Here is a 6,000-nt window from a genome sequence, read left to right on the forward strand (position 1 = left end):
CAATGGGCATTAGTGTGTTCAAAGTCCTGAAATGTCCTGCAGGGAACAGACCTGTTTAATTTTATTTAAAGCAGAATTTTCCAAATTCATTTTTTGTAAGCAGAACATGTATTCATTTTGTTTCTTTTGTAGATGGACCACCCCCGTCATCATCTTGTATAACTAATGTTCTCTGGAAGAAACTCTGAGACACTGCATTGGGCAAGTCACTTCTTTCTGACTTCAGTGGGGCTTCTGGTCATGATGGGGTAACAGGTGGTTTCCTGCCTTCCCACTGTAAGCAACTAAAAACAGCACAAAATATATGAGAAACTGTTTTCAGGCCTTGGACAACAGGCACCTCAGGACTATGATTCCTGAGAAGAAAAGCTGAGTCCTACGATTGCATGAGCGAGTGTCCAGAGGCGGGTGTGACTGAGTGGGGCACTTTGCCCTGTCCCAGGGCCTGATCTGGGGGACCAGGGTGGGATGTCCTTGGGGATGCTGACCAGAAGAGCGGGAAGCGGGTGGGCCTGGAGGGAGGGGATAGTTTTCCCCGTGTGTGTGTGTGTGTGTGTGTATGTGTGTGTCACTGGGAACCTCTGACCTGTTGCCCAATTGGCTGAGGCTGCCACACAGGCTGACAATGGAAATGCTTGTGCAGGAGAAATGCTGCTATTCGGGTGCCTCCCGTTAATCTGTGGAGGGGGTGGTGGCAGCAGCTAATTTCGGGATTTGCTTGTCTTTGAATGGGGGTAATTACTGGGAGTTGCCAATTGTTCCAGATTGTTCTCTGGAAGAGGGGGAGAAGGGGGGGGGCTCTCTTGGGCTCTGCTGAGCGCTGCCCCCTGCAGGCAGTGCGGTGAAGTCACAGAGGGGTGGTCCAGGCTGGGGAGCAACAGGATGGAGTCAGGGGACCCCAGGATCGCAGCAGGGCCAGAAGGGCTGGACCGGAAGGGCCCCCCAGAGACCCCGTGACCCAACCTGCTCATGTTACAGATGGAAAAACAGATGCAGAAGGGAAGGGACTTGCCCAGGGGTGCACCGGGTGGGCCCAGCCAGGCTGCTTGGCCCCGGGGAACAACTTCCATGTTGGCCATGCACCCCTCCCCCACCCCGAGTCCGTCTGGGATGCCCCAGGCTGGGGGGCCGTCTTAGGCTGGGGGGCCGTGTGCGTCAGGAACCCTCTTTCTTCCCTCTGACTGCAGGAGACCAGCGCAGTGCCGGGGTCACTGAGGCCAGCAGCCTGCTGGGGGGCTCACCGCAGCGTCCCTGTGGCCGGAAGGGCTCCCCATATCACACGGGGCAACTGCATCCTGCGGTGCGTGTGGCCGACCTCCTGCAGCACATCAACCAGATGAAGACGGCCGAGGGCTATGGCTTCAGGCAGGAGTACGAGGTGCGGGGCCCCAGTCCAGCCAGGACCCCTCGCCAGGGCCTCGCCGGGCTCCTGCATGCTGTGGACCCTGACCCTGGTCTGACCTTACCCCTACTCTGATCAGCTAATTCCCTTTGGCCTTCACCCTGAACCCTCAACCCCATCCCAATCTGACCTGGACTCTGACTCTCAGGCTTAGGCTGTTTTGAACTCTGACCTTGGATCTCAATCCAGTCCCCATGAGAATGTCAATCATGACCCCTAATTATACCAATCCTAATGTGACCCTGACTGTACCTTCTGGATTTTGACCTGAAACCTCATCCTAATACTCTCCTGATTTTGACTCTAATCCTAAACCTGATCCTTATCTGATAATTTCTCTGAACTTGACCTTCTTCCCAACCCCATCACTTCCCTCTCTGACCCTCTACTTTGGTTTTGAACCCCACTTCCTTGCTGATTAAAGGTAAATGCAGTCATTGACCTCAAGCCCCAGTGCTGGCCGTGACCCAGCCCTTCACCGTGACTCAGCCTTCCAGCCTGCCCGCTTGATCCCAGAGGAGGGGTTGACCACCGCTTTTCTTCTTTGCAGGGCTTCTGTGAAGGCTGGGATGCCAAGAGGAAGAAACCAGCTTGGAGGCCCATACCCGAGAGTCCTGACAGAGGGCCTGGAGCCTGGAGGAGCAGGCGGAAGGCAGTGAGCAGGGGGCTCGGCAGGGGGACCCAGGGTTGGAGCTCCGTTGAACTCGGTCATGCCAGTGCTGGATGTGGAAGAGTGGCATGGCCGCTCGATGTCCTGGACATGGACACGGACAACAAGGACATGGCATCAATGTCCTGCTACCTGACCACTGCCAGCCCTTCCTTAGCTCCGCCAGTGGGGACCCCAACATCTACATCAACATGGACCTGGCAGATGGGAGGGCTGCAGGCAAAGCACACCCTAGGAACCCCCAAACCCCATCTGGGAAAATCTCAGGGACTGAGCGTGGAGGGCTAAAGACTCTGGGAGGGTCCCCTCTGTGCCCCTGCCCATCTTTCTGGGCACCAAGCCTGTGGGATGGCCCTCTCCCCTCCAGGACTCCTCTATTCGGGGCATCAAGGCCAGTGCTCCTCCTCTGTGTGCCCATCTGCACACTTGGGGGCCTAGAGAGGAGGCTCTCTGGGGGTACTTCCAGCCCTGTGAGTCTTTGAGCTGGGAGGGTCATGTTGGGGCTCCCTGGCGCTGGGTAGAGAAGCTGCTGGGACAGCCCCACCCCCTCCTGGGGTCCTTGACACCTGATCCCAGCTACTTGGTATCAGCCCAGGAACCAGAAGGCCCTGAAGCTCAGACCACACTGAACTTACCAAGGAGGGACTACTGGGGTCTGTTTGGAGTGGTTGAGTCTGCAGAGAGCCCCACCAGGTACCCGGGCCTGAGTTTTAGAGTATGGCTGGAACTGGCCTGAGTTTTAGAGTATGAGCTGCTAGTCAGGCCATATCTGAGCCTTCAAGAAGTCCCAGGGAGGGGAGCTGGTGGACTGGGGAGGGATTCCCCCCTTTCTCTGCCCTTCCCCTTGCAGGATTACAAAGGGCAAGTTCATGTTTGGTCAGGGTATAAATCAGGGTCAAGGCCAGAAGAAGCAAGACAAGTGCCAAGGCTCCAGGAGCCTCTGCCAGCCTCTGGGGTCAGGTCAGGGAACTGGGTTTTAGAAGAGCATCAGGAGAGGGAGACAGGGCACAGGTGGAGCAAGGCAGGACACCAGGAGGAGACTTGGGGCTGGAGCACAGATGGGGAGAAGGCCAGCTACCAGCCTACCTGGCAGGTCAAGGTCAGGAGCAGGGAGCAGAGTCAGTGCCCATCACTGTCTGGGGAGCCAGGGTTGGGGCCTCTGATCCTCTCATGGAGGATGAAAGGAATGGAGTTGAACAGAATTCAAAAGATTCATTCATTTATTTAAATATATTATTGAGCTCCTGTCATACACTGGGCCCTAGGGATACTGAAGTGGACAACACAGGCAGAGAGCCTTGCTTTCCTAGACCTTACATCAGGAGTGGGCAATAATCAGGCAGGCATGTGGTGGGAGTCAGCAGCTGGCCTCGCTATGAAAAGCCATCAGGCAGGAGAAGGGGTAATGGGGCTCTCACCTTCCACCCAGCTATGGGACTCTGGGTAAGTCAGCTCCCTCTCTGGACCTCGGTTCTTATCTGTAAAATGGGGATGACCCTGGTAGGATCAGATGAGATCGTGGTGAAGTGCCCTGCATGGCACCAAGCCTGCTGAAAGGGCTCCATTTACAAACACCAGCAGAGATGGACACAGCCTGGCTGGGATGACCCAGAAGCCCGAGCCCAGCCTGTTCCCCACCTCGGGCTTGCACAAGGGGAGAAGTGGGAGGAGGAGCGGGCTGGCTAGTAGGGACCCCAGTCATTCCTGGCTCTCTCACAAACTTGCTGTGTCCCTAGCTAAGCCATTTCCTGCTTCTGGGCCTCAGTTTCTCCACATGAAAACTGACTGTAATTTGTACTAACTCTATTTGCACCCCTGCTGACTCTCTGTGCCTCAGTCTCTCCACTGGCCAGAGGATACAACCTATTCCAGTGACTTCCCAGCCCAACATCCTTTAATCTGAATTACGAAGTCAGGGGACAGCTCTACCCCCAGCTCATGCCATTGACGCATCACTTCGATCCTGGTGTGCCCGTCAGGGAGAGCATCTACTGTAGTGTTAGCTATAGTTCCTGCCTGTCAGGAGCCTCAGTCCACCAGGGAGCAAGAGGCCCATAGCATCATTCGCAGTCACCCTCGGGGCGGTGGGGGGGGGGCTCTTCAGGTTTGCAGGTGACAGACTCTTGGAAGGAAAGCAAGCATGTTGGACCAAGGTGGGAAAAAATATCCCCACAGGCCAGAGCTGTAGACTGAGGCTCACACGATAGGATTTAATATGTACTAGTGAACTAAACATGCAGCGCAAAATAAATCAGCAGCTTAGGGACGGGGGAGGGGGACAGGCCTTGAGATGAGACTGACAAAGAAAGGGCTCAGTGTGAGCCAATGAAGTGACACATCTCTCGTGTCACCTGCCCCTTCACTGCTCTCCCCATACACGCTGTCCCCTTCCAGTCCAGTCCCAACCAAGGTCTTTCCTGGAAGATGGAGGGAGGGCCCAGACCTAGTCAGTGTAGTAATAACAACAACATAGTAATAGCCTATAGCTCCCACATGCTTACTCTGTACTAGGCATTCACATTTTCTCTCTCTCCTTGCAAGTTCACATGGTTGGTATTATTAGTACCATTTTACACCAAAGAAAACGTACCCTCAGAAAATCTAAGTAATGAAGAGCCAGTAAGTGGCAGAGCTGAGATTTGAACCTCATTCTATCTAACTCTAAAGGCAACACAGCTCTGTGCATATCCTGCTGTTTTTTTAGGCCATGTAAATAGAGATATGGAATCTAGACAAAGGGAGGAGAGAATCTGGTTCACCCTTGTACCATCAGAGTCACACAAGAGGTTCATGGATAAGCTGGCCTAAAGGCAGGATCTCCAAGCTGAGAAGGGCACGGGAACAAGGTCATATTGATTGATCAATTAATTAATTTAAGAAGTATTTGTTAGAATCCTACTAAGTATTAAGCCCTCTTCTAAGTGCTTGAAGATACAGAGGTAAAAAAGATGGACGAAATCCCATTCCTGGAGCTTGCATTCCAGGAGGGAAGACAGATAATAATCAAACAACTACATATTAGAAAGTGATGAGCATGGAAAGAGACTAGAGACAAGAGGGCTGCCCTAGAGTCAGTTGTCAGGGAAGGCCTCTCTGAGGAGGTGATATTTAAGCAGATACCTGAATAAAGTGAGGGATGACTGTTGTGATAATTGTCAAGAGAATGAACCAGTCATAGTGAGCAGCAGATGCAGAGGCCTGAAATAGAAGTGACTATGATGGGCCTGAGGACAACGGAGAGGTCCGTGTGCTAGAGCAGAGCAGGTGGGGGAAGACAGGAGGAGACAGGTATGAGGAGTCACTGGAAAGAAGACCATTTAGGGTTTGCAGGCCATGGGGAAGTTGGGTTTTATTTTCAGCATTGAGGGAATTCATTGCAGCTTTGAGCAGGAGAGCAGTGAGATCTGATTTGTGCTTTCAGATCGCTATAGCTGCTGGGGGGCACAAAAGCTGTTGGGGAGGAAGGATCACAGAAGTTCAGGAGGACCAGGGTGGAGGCCAAGCAGGGCATGAGAAGTAAGTGGTCATTCACACATGGAATTATTGAAGGAATGGAATGTTCATCCTGAAAACGAGGAGGCATGGGTGGATACGGGAGCCCACCTCCAACTTCAGAAAAGCTGTCATGTGGACTTGAAGTTGGGCACACCCTGCAGCCCCAAGAAGGTCAGAACCAGGACCAATGACTGAGGCTATGGGACAGCTATTGGCCCTGGCTGAAGACAAAGTAGCTTCCTGGCAGCTCCCCACACTGGAGGTGCACAGCAGAGGTCAGCTCTCAGAGCTGTGAGGTGGAACGGATAGAGGTCAGCTTTTGGAGTCAGACAAATCTGAATTCGGACCATCCTCCCTTTTCTGCTTATTATCTGTGCTGCCTTGGGCTACTTTACCTTTCTGACTTTCAGTTTCCTCATCTATAAATTAGAAC

The sequence above is a fragment of the Mirounga angustirostris genome, unplaced genomic scaffold, assembly GCF_029215605.1.
Source record: "Mirounga angustirostris isolate CCGP_5_RB_7025 unplaced genomic scaffold, mMirAng1.0.hap1 SCAF_4, whole genome shotgun sequence".
Lineage (NCBI taxonomy): Eukaryota > Metazoa > Chordata > Mammalia > Carnivora > Phocidae > Mirounga > Mirounga angustirostris.